Genomic DNA, 16,058 nt, shown 5'->3' with positions numbered 1-16,058 from the left:
TTTCACTGAAAATTGCAATGTAACACCGTAAACCCTAAAACGACTATAATCTTCACAGATTATATTTACATAACTAAAATATATAAATAACTACTCTCTCTGGTGCACTAATAAAGTGAAACAAGTACTGAAATCTTATGTAGAGTTGAATGGGTTTTGACTTATTTTAGTCGTAATGTGATGGCAGAATTTTCATAACTGGATGAACTATTTCTTTAGGAGCAAGTGTAGTGATATATAAAGGCCTGAGCTTAATCATTTTTATTAAAATTAAGAGCCTATAGGTCGAGGTGCGATAAAATATATCAATTTATTTTAGTACTGCCTTTAAGTTCTGGTCTGTCCCCCCAAAAAAGCAGCATCAATCAGCCTCTGAAGACTCCGGGCTCTAAGCAAATCATCAATCACAGAAATGCCATTGTTTCATGGGAATGACTAGATCAGAAGTGAAAAGCAATATCAGAGGTATATCAGTGTGGTATGAGGTTCAGACAATGAGACACGACACATAAGAGCCTCCGTCTGCTGCAGGTAATGATGGCGGATGATACGGGTGGATTCAGCCCTGGCAAATAACAGCAATGAATCACTAAACAGGGAAAAGAGGGCTGTTTTGTATTCAACGCATTTCACTCTTTCCACCCCTGCCATTTTCTCCACTATAATGAGACTGTATTTGTTAAAATATTAACCAACAAATTGCATTTCATGTTAATTTCAAGACTGAAAGCTCAATGTGCAAGTTAGGGGTTGTATTTATCTTAATTTTCCTAATGTAATATATTCTCTCCCGTCATGTTCACAGTGGAGGACAGTCGGCGCCTGGAGTACACGGGGAGCAACTACCCTTGATATTGTCCTCATGTATGATGCATGAGCAAGTTTAACTTAATTGCAAAAACTGATTAATTGAGCTTCTGCATGTAATTGAATAAAACATGATTCCGTTCGCCCCTAAATACATTTCAACTCTCTTATGACTGATGCAGCATGCTCCGACTACCATAAAACATTCGCTGGATGCATCAGGACGAGCGAGCAGTCTGTGAATTTAGCTGAATAATCACATTAGGGTGAGAGTTATGGTGACATGATATCATCACGTTTTAATGATGCCATTAAGCAACAGTCGCAGGAGTACGCCAAGAGCGAGAGTTTGGAGAACATCGCTGCAGATGACAGATCATCATCATTGAATTTATAAAAGCCAACAATGAGTTGCTCAATCTTTCGCGCATTGAGGGCACAGACACTCTCCCGTTGTGTTATTTAACATCTGCTTTATTCGTCGGACAACTATAACATATTTGTTGTGACGCAATGAAAGACACAAGCCAGTTAAAACAATTTCTTTGTTTCGTGCGTTAAATTATCTGTTTTTTTTTTCCTCAAAGAAGATAAATGACAGTGAAAAGCATGCCTGAAGCGATCCCTTCACATCAGACTTTGACTAATTTACACACCCAATTGAAAGACACCATTATGTGCAGCCAATCCAGAAGCTTTATCAATAGAAATTAACTTAACCTTTCAAATAAGTTGGTGGGGAAATGGGTTTGAAAATTTCTCAATTAAGCTATACAGATGGATACACCTTGGTGGGAACATATCAGACATCATATCAGTGTTGAGCAATCATCATTGACAGCAGAAAACGTTCTGAAAATGCTATAGCACTATATAAGTAATTAGCCCATCCACCACACAGCCGCTTGAGTCTGTGCCAGCAAAACGTGATTTATTACACTGATCAGCCGCACCACGAACACCTGACAACTCGCGCTGAACAAGGGCCAAGCCATCTGACACTGTGAATTTAAAGCTCAGCACATCCCAAAGAACAAATGAACACACAAATGTGACGTATTCAAATGTTTAAGGGAAATATCAGGGTTCGGTTCAAGTTAAACTCAATCGAAAGCATTTGTGAAAATCTAAAGAAAAAAATCATTTCGACTGGGTTACACTGAGACGTGTTTCACCGGACATGATAAGGGCCATTCTGTAAATTTGTAAAAAAAAAAAAAAAAAATTTATGAAAAAATGTTCGTGGCTATGAGTGGATATTAGTGTGAAAAAAATTCTAATTAATCTGTTCTTTGAGGAGTTACAATTTTATACCCTCAATACGTAACACTGCAAACCATAAAACAACTGTAAAAAAGTGTAAATTTGTTTAAATGTATGTATATGTACATATATATATATATATATATATATGAAGAAAACAGTCCTATTATTATTTTTATTATTAATATTATACCATAAATATTATCAATTCAACTAAACTTTTAAAATTTGGTATTAAATTTATGAACAACAAAAATAAGTTATATCCAATTTTATACCCTCAATACGTAACACTGCAAACCATAAAACGACTGTAAAAAAGTATAAATTTGTTTATATCTGTGTGTGTGTGTGTGTGTGTGTGTGTGTGTGTATATATATATATATATTCTTTTATGTCTTAAATTCCTGCTTTTAAATCCTCAAAAAAAGTTCCTATTTACTTCCATTGTAAGTGCCTCACTATTAACACAATTTTTGCTACGCTATTTCACGACCAATTCGTACGAATTCATACGAGTGATTAAAAAGTGGCTAATTCGTACTAATTCATAGGACCTCACTCGTACGAATTCGTACGATTTGTCCAAACCCACGTGATGGGTGGGTTTAGGTGCGGGGTCAGGGGTAGTTCATTCTTACGAATTCATACGAATTGGCCAATTCGTAAAATATGTACGATTTAGCAAAAACGTACTAATTCGTACGAGTGAGGTCGTACGAATTGTTACGAATTAGCCACCTCATAAAATTCGTACGAATTCTCGTGAGATCGGGTTGCTTTTATAAAGAAAACAAGGAAGTCCTATTATTATTCTTATTATTAACATTATACTATAAATTTAGCTAAACTTTTAAAATTTGGTATTAAATATACCTACAACAAAAATAAGCTGTGTCACATCCTGGTGACATTCACAAAGACCTAAAGCACACACCGACATGCTTTGTACATGTGTCCGGCATATTTGTTCCTGCCAAGATATCGACTGCGATCGCCATGGAGACTGACAGAACGCTGAAACCAAATGACATTTAATGTGAAAAGCAATACACAGAGTCCTTATGTAACGGAAAAGGATCTGACTCCCCCACATGCCTAAAGCAGTGTTGCATATGACAGTTGAACATGAGGGAAGGACGCCAAAAAACAGATGGAATGAAAAGAAAGTGCACAAAGGCTTAAAAAGCAAAAGAAAACGCCTAGCGAGATTGTGTTTATTTGCTGCCCTATGATTGAGACCAATTTGCTTGATTAAACCGTGACCTGAACCCAAAATCAAATCACATTCAATTCAACTATTCTTGGCATGCGCAAACCATTCAGTGGGAGAAATTTATGAAATTGTTGCCTTGTCAAATGCATGAATAGAAACAACACACATTGGGATCCCCAACTAAAACCTGTGTATTTTAACGCTGGCCCTTTAAGATCTTCTTATAGATTAATTGATTAGGAGGGTGCGCCTGGAAAATGACAATATATCTCCTCATTGATCTGCTTTTGAATGAAATTGGCTGCTACTAATCATCCCGGGGGACACGGGCTCACATTTAGATGCCCAATTTCCTGTTGCTCCCCAATGCATTAATATTCCACTTTCCCAACCTCTGCCTGCCTGTCCATCACTCTCTCTCTTTCTCTTTCTGTCTACCTCGCTCTCTCTCAGTCTTTGTCTTTGAGCCCCTCTGTTTGAGGCCCCCTTAATTGTAGCTCTGTGAAGCGAGAAGGTCCCTCTGTTCTACTCCACCATCCTGAAAAGGGCTGAAATTGGTGTGTATCAGACGACGAACCCCTTCTGTTAGCGTCATATGTGCGGCACAACACCACAGACTCGGGACAAAGTCTGACATTAACCCCTTATATGTTAGCAGGTTTGGTTTTCAAAAGGAAACAACTGGTTTCAAGAGCTAATTATCTAATAGGGCCAGATTCACTCTTGGCACAGGAAATATGTAAAATTGACTTTACGATGGCTGCTAATTGGATAGCTTTGAGAAAAAGCTTTTTTTTTGTTGTTAAATGAGCTCATTCCTATTAAGATGCGGTACATTAGTGACATCAGCTTTCTGTTGGTAAAATCAGAACCCATTGTGAAAATGTTTCGCCCTCATGCGAAATTCCCTATCGAGCAGATTCCTATTGAACGACAAGATTTCACCCAAGAAAAGTCATCAATGTTAAATGTAAACACCCGTTTAAGCACTTAAATAGCGAAGCTATTAAAAATAGCACATTTTTGCACACTGGAACTTTCTGGATCGCTTGTAAAAAAAAATTTTTTTTGCTTTTAGTGTCAAATTTATTTCATTGAACATGATGAGAGTGCTGAGTTGCACTTGAACACTTTGCGAAATCTGAATGGGAGAATCTTTCACCCATACACAAAATTGGCAATCACATGGATTCCCACTGAAATTACAGGATTTTGCCAGTGAAAATGCATTGAACATTGATAAATGTGACTGCACCTTTAGTAATGGCTGACTACTTATTTTTTCACTCTTGAGGAGGACCTGTGCAGGTTAGCAAGTCATTTAGTCTAGAGATGGACTAGCGGCTTGCTAATGATATGTTCCTCGTCCTCCTTTCCCCTCAACTTGCGCTGGAAAATTGGAGCTCCCATCATTTCATTTCCCTGGAGATAAAATGACTCTTCCAATTCCCACAGTCTGGATACAGGAGGGAGGTGACAGCAATTACGGTCTTCAACGGCCAACAGCACAAAGGGAAATATGCTCTGACACAAGTCTTTGGCTATAGCCGGGTCCGGAGAAGCCTGGCTTGACATTAGCTATCGCATCAGAGTGGCCATTTCTCTCTCTCTCTTGGCCATCTTTGCATAACACATTGAGTCGAAATGACCCGTTTGCATGCCTGCATACATGTGTTTAAGTGGACTCGCAATATGCATGCTCATATCTATAAAAATACTCATTACAGGCAATTCCATGCTGCTTGTGCCGGATAATGACATACAATGGACAAATGGCATCGAGCGTCACCATCACCAATGGGCTACAGAAATGCTTTTAAATATGCAAAGGGTAACTCATTTGACTGCATTGCATATTGACTAAAATGCAAATTAGTGAGAAACAACATGGATTCAGTGTGGGAAGCAACACTGAGACGGTGAGGAATCAATGTTATCAACTCGCTGCTTATTGCACTTATGCAGGTGGGGATTAGTTGCTGATCTGGAGATGGTTATTCATATTCAACACCATGCTGATCCTGATTAAATGTCAATGAGATTCAAACTTGTAATATCCAATTGATGCATTTTTACAGTAAATTAAGGGTTAATGTGTATAATACAACAAATATTAGCGAATGCAGCTTTAGATTGTTTACCATGAAAATCATCCAATGGTACTTAAATTGTCTATTATAAATGCATAACATATTGTCAACATGTTAGTATCAGTCAATATTAGCATTATTTGGTTGAATTAGCAATTATATTAGCTTAATGTAGCGTGTGTGTATATATAATACTAATATTATAAAATTTGTTTTAAACATATATTCATAATACTGGTTGATAAAACTACATGCCAACTAGATTGTATATTATGTAAATGTTGCATATATTATGTGATTTAAGGAATATTGTAATAAAAGCTGTATTAGAAATTGAGTGCATTCCCTTTTTATTTAATGCAACAAAACTGCATTAATCATTTAAAAACAAGAATCTTAATCAGGAGTTTGGCCTTGAACATCAATAAAAGATCAAAGACATAACTAATAAATCCCTCTAAATGTGTTTAAATAAAAGCATAGCATGTATTATATATATATATATATATATATATATATATATATATATATATATACATATACATACATGTGTGTACATACATAGAGTATATACAGTATACACTGTATGTATATATATATATATATATATATATATATATATACACATACAGTGTATACTATATATATATATATATATATATATATATATACAGTGTATACTGTATACTGTATACACTCTAAAAAATGAAAAATGTTGGGTTATTTTAACCCATTTTGGGTCAAATATGGACAAACCCAGCTGTTGGGTTAAATTTGTAAATTACATTTTTTTTTTTAATCCAACAATTGGGTTTGTCCATATTTGACCCCATATATATATATATATGTGTGTGTGTGTGTGTGACAGACGATTCTCTCTCTCTCTCTCTCTCTCTCTCTCTATCTTAATTTTTATTTAATATTATTTCATATTTAATATATATCAAAACGGTAAAATAAAACTAATTATAATGCAACTTTCTTCATTTTGCTCTTACATCATTTCAGTGTAAATTCTCAGCAACTCTTTCTCCAGTGATCGGCCCAGTGGTGTGTCAGAGCTGGAACGCTCTGGTTGGTATAAGAGTGACACTCCTGTTTTATCTCTTAGCTCTCTTAGGTTGTCCGGACTGGACGAAAACCGCTCAGGGGTAAAACGCAAGATGAAGGCAGGGTGGGCAGAGAGTAATCCAGGGCTGGAACATTCCTAAAGCCTGTTTACAACATGGAGAAATTGGCCAGGGGGACTTAAAACATCACTGTACCATGCAGGGACACAAAGAATAAACCCACTCTGACATAATGGATAAACAGTAGTGGTCAAAGAGAAAGGAGGAATGAAAAGAGAGGCAGATATGAAGAATGAGAGTGGAGAGTGTAAATATAAGCAACACAAGCTTGGTTAGCACCGACAGAAGCACAGAGGGACTATGTACCACAGTTGTGCCAATTAAGCCTGTGCCAGCTTTCAGCATTAGGCCCACATGTTGTGTACCGCTGATCGAGCTTTATGTAAAAAGCAACGGCGCATGGAGACCAGCCCCATCTCACTGAGAGAGACAAACCCTCACGGTCCGCTGTGCAGAGAGACTCTGATGAGAATAACCCCAGCAGGCTTTCTATTGTCCCAATACACATTTCCTCCCATGCAGAATCCGTATCCTCCTGTTCCAGAGCGGACGGGGATTCCTGATGTGTGAATCAGGCAACAGGCTCCTTAAAATGCGAGGTATGATATTTATACCATCTGCAAATAAATCTAAAGTTTCTTAAAACAGAGCAACATTTCTAATAAAAATAGCAAGCGTCACTATTTAGTTTTTCTCACTAACCCCTAACCATAGCAAACGAGGCTGGATTTTGAGAAGAGGTGTGCGCAACAGTTGGGTTCCGGAAGTAAAAACTTTTCTCTCTAAGGAAATAGATTTTTAACAATAACTTTTACACCTATAAAGACATACCATACTGTGAGCTACTGTGAGGTTATTAATCTATAGTATTTGCTGCTGATGAAGCCATCAGCCATTATTTAAAATAATATTTTGTAAAGGGATACTTCACCTCTGGAAAGATGAATGTGTATTTAAAAGTGAGTCATTTATGTAGAAGAAATGTGAATTTGGAGCTTTCTAGACTGAGAAAAGCCAGAAAATGTATTTTTGGCTTATGTGGATGAAAGACAACAACTCCCAGAATGCACTTGCTCCGCTGCCCTAGGAGGCCACGCCTACCGGTAACAGAGCAGAGTAGTTAAACAACAAGTCTAGGCTACTAGTGAGTCTCTGTGATGAGTGTGTATAAAACTATTCTATACTCAGAATATTAGCAACGCAGAAGTTTTACAACTGCATAGCAACATGATAAAAACACGCAAAACACCACAGCAACTAAATAAAAAAGAAGAACAAAGTGCATATTAGAAACTGCATATAAATATATAAAAAACTACTCTTAGCAATCACATAGCAACATGATAAAAACGTATAAAAACACAATAAACTGACAAGTTATAACCACTCTGAACACCTTAGCAAATGCATAGGATTGTTAAAACACTCCAAATACATTGGCCAACCACATAGCGGCATGATAAAAACAACTCAATCCACCTTCGCAACTTCAAAGTGACATCATATAACTAATCTAATCCCCTTAACAAATGCATAGCAACATTATAAATGTCACTCGGAAAACCTTAGTAACTGCATAGCAACACCTTGGCAACCAGCCATAACATGTTTTCCATGTGCCAAACACATTGTAAATCCCTTATAATTGTTTAAGAGATTATTGGATATTATTTCCCTTTTTAGACCATACGTCTCACCTGCTCGTTTGTATATATTTTTTTGTTAATCAGAGCACCTTAGCAACTGCATAGCAACACCTTGGCTACCAGGGGTTTTCCAAGGACCAAACACATTGTGTAAAAAAAAAAAAGTTTACTTTCTTTTATAATTGTGTTTCAAGTAATTTTTTGACATTATTTCTATTTGTGGACCTTATGTGTCACATTCTCTTGTTTTTGTCCTTTTTTTGTCATTGTACACCACTCTTTCTCCAAAAAATAGTGACATCAGATGTGGCCTGTTCCAGCCATAATAATGTCACCTATTTTCTCTTGATTTACAGAACCTCAGTAGGCTAGGCTATCTGTGTGTGGGTGTTGCAAAGATGTCTCTCTTATTTATGGAACATCGACCCCCGCCGAGAACGTGTGATGCCCTGAAGAGCGTCCCAAGCCTGGGAGAGAGTGGCAGGGACTGTCCCCTGGGCCGCCAGAGGCCAACATCAAGGCTGCTGTTGTTCAAAAGACAATAGCCCATCAATAGCCATCCCGGACAGGGAATCAGATGTGCTAAACACGGCAGATTGGGCCTCAGGTCCAACCTAGAGCACACTGCCATTGTGAATCATTCTTACTTTGAAATGTATGGTAATGGCTGGACACATAGGCCTCAGTTACAGACAACGGCACTCCCCATAACCCTCCCTCTGGGAGTAATAACAAGTTTAAGGCATGTCTCATGCTTTCAAGCTAGAACAATGTTAACATAATGACGCGGAGTAGAACAAACATTTCATTTCACAGGGATAAAGAAAAAGAAAATGTAATTTAATCGTTATTTCTTACCATTACTGCCATATTCATTTCTATTTTCTGGCTCTTTTAACATAAGGGCCAACACAAAAGGAACAAGGAATGCGGTTACGGATAATTAGCCTTTAGATCACAAGCACATGACTTTTAAAGTCGTAAAAGGACAACAAGATTAGACTACTCTGCATCTGATTGGTCCACACCTGTTTTGGCTGTTGTGGGAGCAGGTGTACCAAACATTCCAGGGTTCAAAGTTCAGAGAGCGAAAGCGCAAAGACCGCAGACTAGGCCAAAAAAAAGCTAATCTGAGAGGCAACCGGAGCTCAGCAGGGCTAAAACACTGCTGACAGGGTGTATGTAGTGTACAGCTGTGTGGATTGTCAGTGGGGACACATTTAGCCAAGGCTCTCATCACCAGCTGAACCTTTAGAGCTTGAGTAGCGCCTTATCGTCAAACTAAACTTGTTGTAAAGGCTTATAGTTGAAACATAAGGGATGATGGGAAGGAATGTAAACAATGTAAGAAGATTTTTCGCCAACAGATCGTTCAGCATGAGGTCAACACATATGCAGTCGGAGTAGCTGACTATTACCTTATGTTAAAAAAATGCATTTACAATACTGATGTACTAAAATAGTCTTCAATTAGTATAACATCTGCTTGTGTTAATATAGAAAGGATTTAATGCCTTCAGAAATGCATAATGACTCAAATGAGATTACACCTACACACATTTAACTCAATGTTACTACTAAAAATATGTCTGTCTAAGATACAATGATATTAATATAGTACAGCTTATTTAAAATGACAGCATGACAGAAACGAATCTTATCTGTTCGCTGCTGTACTGAAGAGCACACAATATTTCTCAAAAATATATAATATTGTGTCCTCTACTCATAAAGTACTTATTTACCATATAATTTTATTTTTTATTTAAATTTAAATTGAAATGCAATCTATTTAATTTAAATTTTAAATACAAGTAAATTTAAATAGAAATTGAATACACATTTTTCTTTCTAAGATTTCTAAGATATATCTGTATAATCATTGAAAAAAAATTAATTTTTTTTTTTTTTTTTTTTGAAATTTCCAGCAATTAATTCAGCTTGAACTGGAATTACTTACATGCATTAATTTGCATGAATGTGGCCAAAACTTTCTGTGAAATCAGTATAAATGAATATAGTATGAACAGTTAATATATATATATATATATATATATACTGTATAATATATATATATATATTTGGAATAACCCATCCTTTCTCACAGAATAATTTATTAAAATAAAATAAAAATGCATGGGTGCCAATATTTTAAACCACCAACTCTAACAATGTTTTTTGCTACCTTGTAAGCACTCTTTTTTTTAAGAAGTGCAAATCTAGGTGAATTGTTCAGTAATGAGTTTTAAGGTCTTCATGTGCACAGCCAGGTCTACACTAGAAAATAAAAGTGTTGTTTTAAACACAACAACTTCTTTCAATGCTGTCAATCTGTCTTTTCTCCACATTCTCACCCCAGGCCAGCAGTCGGTTTCAAGCGTGTTAATGAGTCATATTAGAGTAAGAACGTAACCAAATGTCAGAGAGAGCTTAAGGGGAGACTAATAAAAAAGATAATAAACTGTATCCAGGAGTTCGTTCTGCTGTCACAGCCTGAGCAATGGTGCGGAGTTTATTATAAGACCGACACAAAGTTTCGTTCCCCTAATCAGGCAGAACGACCTAGTTCGAGTCACCCTGAATACATCTTCATCAAAAACCAAATGCGAAATTGAATCTCCCACACATATCAACAGCTAGCTTCAGACCAGGATGCAAAGTCACAGACAGAAAATGAGAGTGCTGGAGTCATTATGTGTGTGACCTGGAAGAATCTGTCGTGATCTGAAGCTACGGCCTGTCTGGCAGAGAGCACAGGACGAATGGAGGTCGAGAGCAGGATGGTCCAATAACTCAAGGACTTTTATAGTGCAGGATAAGATAAAAAAAAAAATGTTCAAAAAAGCCAGCGTATGGAATTGGTCCTCAAGCGGATGGGGACTTTAAACACAAACACAAAGAATTTCTCTGAGCAGTTCATGTGATTTCTGAATCAGGAGAATCAATACTATTCAAATGTTTGGGGTCATTAAGATTTTATTTTGTTTGTTTTATTCATCAAGGATGCATTAAATTGATAAAAATTGACAGATTACATTGCTACAAAAAAAGTTTAGTTCAATTAAATAATTTTCTTTTGAACTTTCTATTCATCAAAGATTCCAAAAACGAAAACATATAAATGGTTTCCACAAAAATAGTAAGTAGTACAACTGTTTTCATCACTGATAACAATAATAAATGTTTCTTTAGCATCAAATCAGCATATCAGAATAATTTCTGAAGGATAATGTGAATTTACTTGTTTTACTGTATTTTAAATTAAAAAAAAATAAAAAAAAATGCAGCATTAGTGTAGTCTGCAGCAATGTTTCAGAGATTTTGAGACTTTTCAATGAGATAAAATGTCAGTTCAGGCTGATTTAATCATATTTTAGTAAGACCAGTTTTTCTCTGAATGTATTGTCACACCTAGCTGTGCATTTACAGATAAATAAGGATAAATGTACACAGATAGCCTCAAAGGATAACCCTTTCTGAACTAATAAAAAAATTTAAAAAATTTTTTTTTAACACATTTTGAAATGTAATTTATTGTGATGGCAAAACTGAATTTCCGCATGATCCTTTAGAAATCATTTTAATATGCTGATTTTGTGCTCAAGAAACATTTATTATTATTACACTTTAAAAAATGCTGGGTTGTTTTAACCCAATTTTGGGTCAAATATGGACAAACTCAAAAATTGGGTTAAAAATTCAACTTAAAAATGTAACCCAATGGCAGGGTTTGTCCATATTTGACGCCAAAATTGGGTTAAAACAACCCAGCATTTTTTAGAGTGTATCAATGTTAAAAACACGAAAACAAATTTTTTTATATAATTATATGATGAATAGAAAGTTCAAATGAAAAGCAGCTATTGTAGCATTAATGACACAAAAAGACTTACTGACCTAAAATATTTGATAGTGTAAAAACAAAAAAACCTGGATGCAGGCTTCACATGTGTATACTTATTGTCTTGTATGTCTTATTTTATCCATGAGGAATGGGTTGCGAAAAAGGTTACTATTATTACTAATTCTGACACACAGAACAAGTGACAAAATGCACTCAGAATTAGAAGGTTTTAATATAATATTCAACTCCCACTATGAGAACTGAACCTTTTAAAGTTCCCACAACCAAAAAGTAACTGTTGGAAAACATTTTCGAACACACATTTGCTAACAGTGAGTTGGGGGGCAAGAGAAAGCTGTGTGGTGTAATGTCAGGTTGCATGGATCAGCATTTAAGACTGACCTATCCACACATGGGAAGTGCCATGTTTGCACTGTTATGGGATAGCTGAGATGCCCAGCTGTCTGTCCATCTCTTCACCCTTGTGACTTCTTCTTAGATAAAGACCCGAGGCCAGCTGTACACTGCCCATCACTGTCTCTCATATCACCAATCACACACACACACAAACACTAACATGCTCTTCTGCTGTGTAACGGTCATCTGGTTCTAGTGATGGCGGGTTACACATTACAAGTGTCCGTCCCACCCCACATGAATAAACAACAAACAAAGCCCTTGCCTAACGAGCTCATTTGCATGTTCCCTAAATCCCAGCCAAATTGAGCAGACTGCATATTATTTTCCCATGGCTGCTGAATCCTCATGAATCCTTATGCTCTACAGAGTCGAGTTTGGACCAGGGACGCACACACACAGACGCCTTCTGTCACATGCACGTGCCTCACACAGGCTGCTTTTGTCCCTGCTCCTGTCAATCACTCAAGCTTCCGCTTAAAACACGGATATCAGACCGGCAGTTGTCTCGGTTTGACCCCCTACTTTTGCTCAGCTAGCCGGTCCTGACCTTTGACCCCTGCTCTGCGAACAGAACCCTTGCACAGACACCTCTTTATACAGCGATCATCAAAAAAAGGTGAACCGAATCGTCTCGTAAAACCACACATAAGGATGTCTTCCTATTTGAACAGCAAAAGAATCAGAATTAAAAGCTCGTATTTGATTGTGTTCATACACTCCATTTTTCAAAGGTTAAGATGTTGAGAACATAAATGGATTTTCTTGATTGAATCAATGTTCTCATGCACTTTCTCTCTTTTATGTTGGCAATTCAAGTCTGAGATCCATCTGTAACACTCCTGCAGTCTTTCTGAATAAATGTTATTCCCTATATACAGTCGTTTCAATGATGCAGATATGGCCTTTACCTTTTACACTTTGTACCGCTTCGGCTGTTATTTTGTTTGAATAACAAACACAGATTTTGCAGTTTTATTATCTAGCTCAGAAGCTTTCAAACTTGGGTCTAGAGAGTTCTAGGAGAAAACTTGGGAGGGAAAAAGAATGTATTTTAAGAATCAGAGTCAACTGTAAAAAAAACAAAACAAAAAAAAACATTTCTTTTGCTTTATACATCTAACTTTTACTGTATGTATATATATGAAGAGTTCAGATGCAAAAGCCTCTAAGTGCCATTTGAAATTTTTTTCTAGAATGATGATTTTTATCAAGCTTGTGTATTTAAGTTCAGTGATTTCACTTAAATGGCAATGATAATTACCTATTAATTGTTATTTAAGTGAAATTACTGAACTTAAATATACAAGTTTGATAAAAATCATCATTAAAGAAGAAAATTTCAAATGGCATTTAGAGGCTTTTGCATCTGAACTCTTCATATATATATATATTAGGGGTGTAACGGTTCACAAAATTCACGGTTCGGTACGATACACTTGTGTCCCAGTTCGGTACGTTTTGATACAGCAAAAATAAAGAAATGCCAGAGAAATTTCCTTGATTTAATTTTTTCATTATATTTGTACTAAAACTAACATCATAAAGTATGATATTTTTTTACTTTGAGCAATGATGGAGCTATACTTGACTTTTCTTAAGAGCATATAAACAAAACAGCTCCTTGGACAAAATTAAATGTAATATTGTAGTAGCTATAAACAAGGTTTATTTTAGTTCAGTTATTAACATTTAAGGGCAGCGATTGTATTCAAAATGTCAAAATAAAACGACGTGATGTTACTTGAAAGCATTATAGCCTACTATTCCTGCCAAACTGACAAGGTTACAGTTAACGTTAGTGTTACTGTTACTACAGTAAACCCATGGTAAATGTTGCTGATCTGTGGACAGTGGATAGTTCATTCATGGCACAATGTCTCTTCCTGGTTTCCACGTCAGCGCTGTTTGATCCATTAATAACGGAGAAATGTGAATGTTTCTCACTAGATCTCGCAGTGATGTTATTACTTCAGTGGCGAATTCAAATGTTTTCTTTCTGTTTTCGCTTTGTAGTAACAGCTCGCGCTGCATTGGTCCAAACTAATAAACGGTCCGTCATCCACACAATAACGAGTAGCTCAGTTTCGTTCCGCTTACTGACAGAATTAAAATTTTGGGGTGAACTAACCCTTAATTCACATTCGCTTAAAATGAAAACCGATATCAACACGAATGTCTATTTAAAAAAGTAACAACTCAATTTATTTTATTGCATGCTTGTTTAAGAGCTGAGAAAACATCTCACACTCCTTGAACTGAGCTGGTGTTTTAGTTTATTATAGAAACAGATTTGTTTAGTGTACATTTTACAGTTAGTATTCACAGTGGTGTTCCTCTGGGTTAGCATAGCTGCAAGCATCATTAGTCAAATCAGATTCAAATGCATCTACCAATAAGAGAGGGATGTTTTTTGTATTTAAACACAAGAGATGAACACACTCACCATTCTACTTACACATGCATACACATAAGGACAAACAAGACTCAAAGGACCTGGAAATAGGTGTGCTATCTGTTGCTTTGCGACTACCGCACTGCTACGAAAAGTGAATACAGATGTGACATTTAAATACTATATCATCTTCAAAGTTAAATATTGAAGAGCGGATTAAAGCTGACATTACCTTAATTCATCAATGTCACTCATAAAACAAGGGCACACTTCATTTGACAGGCCCGGTCACCTGGCTTAAAATGAAAACCGATATCAAACAGCTACCTTTCTCAAATTTCAACATAGCGACAAACGCTAATGGTTCTAACAGCACTGGAAGGTAGAAATTATTGGATAGCGTGTCTGCTTCCCAGAAGACTTTGCTCAAAAATCACCAAAAGTAATCATGCTAGCTGAGATCTAATCTATTTATCAGACAGTATGAGTGGTGAATACAGATTATGCTAACAAAAAAACACAATATTATGAAGTTCGTATTAAGGGGCAGTTGTAATCATTCCGGCTGCATTTAAATGAAAAGGTTGAGAAACAAATTAAGATAAAAACCTTTAATTAACGTGTTATTCTCGTTTCCCCTCCGAACCCCAGAGGTTTAAAGCAACAGTCGCTAAGAGCGAGGAATTCTGGCAATGCTCAATACTCCTGGCACAGTTATACATAACTCATTAATACACAAACAATATCCCACCACACAAATACGCACACACAACCTCCTGTCGTATTGCTTTGCTGCGGGGCAATTTGGTAATCAGTCCTCAGAGGGTTTGGAGACAAAGGAACTCGCTATGCACACACAGATATCAGCGTCAAACATACACAGAGAGACGCGCAGGAGGTGAGCGTTAAGAATAAAAACACCTGAGTCAACCCATAACCAAGTAAAACCTGTTTTCCTCCATAAGTCTTAATGATCAACCAGAGAAAAGGGGGGTGTGGTGTGTGTGCGTGTGTGTTAGGGGTATAGAGACAAGGGAGAGAGAGATAACTGCAAAAATACCCTCCTTCCTCTGGTGCAGCACACCTAACAAACTGAGCTGCTGCAGTTATATTTAGGAGCTTAACAAGACAGATGGGACTGATTGGATCTCTGGAGCCTTTGAGGAGAGCAGAAGCTCATGTCCGTTGGGCTTCCAGCAAACAGTCTTAAAATGCCCAGTTAATATTTATTTGCATACTTGGCACTAAT

General features: G+C 36.6%; 1 protein-coding gene across 1 annotated transcript in view; it reads right to left on the bottom strand.

Moving 5' to 3' along the window:
* The window catches only part of robo3 (roundabout, axon guidance receptor, homolog 3 (Drosophila)), a 144,478-nt gene that overhangs the window by 84,328 nt on the left and 44,092 nt on the right, over positions 1 to 16,058 (bottom strand). The window lies entirely within an intron of this gene.

Source organism: Pimephales promelas, chromosome 23 (genome assembly GCF_988280905.1).
Source record: "Pimephales promelas chromosome 23, fPimPro1.hap1.1, whole genome shotgun sequence".
Classification (NCBI taxonomy): Eukaryota; Metazoa; Chordata; class Actinopteri; order Cypriniformes; family Leuciscidae; genus Pimephales; species Pimephales promelas.
The sequence above is the reverse complement of the archived record's forward strand: the minus strand, read 5'-3'. Positions and strand labels throughout refer to the sequence as shown.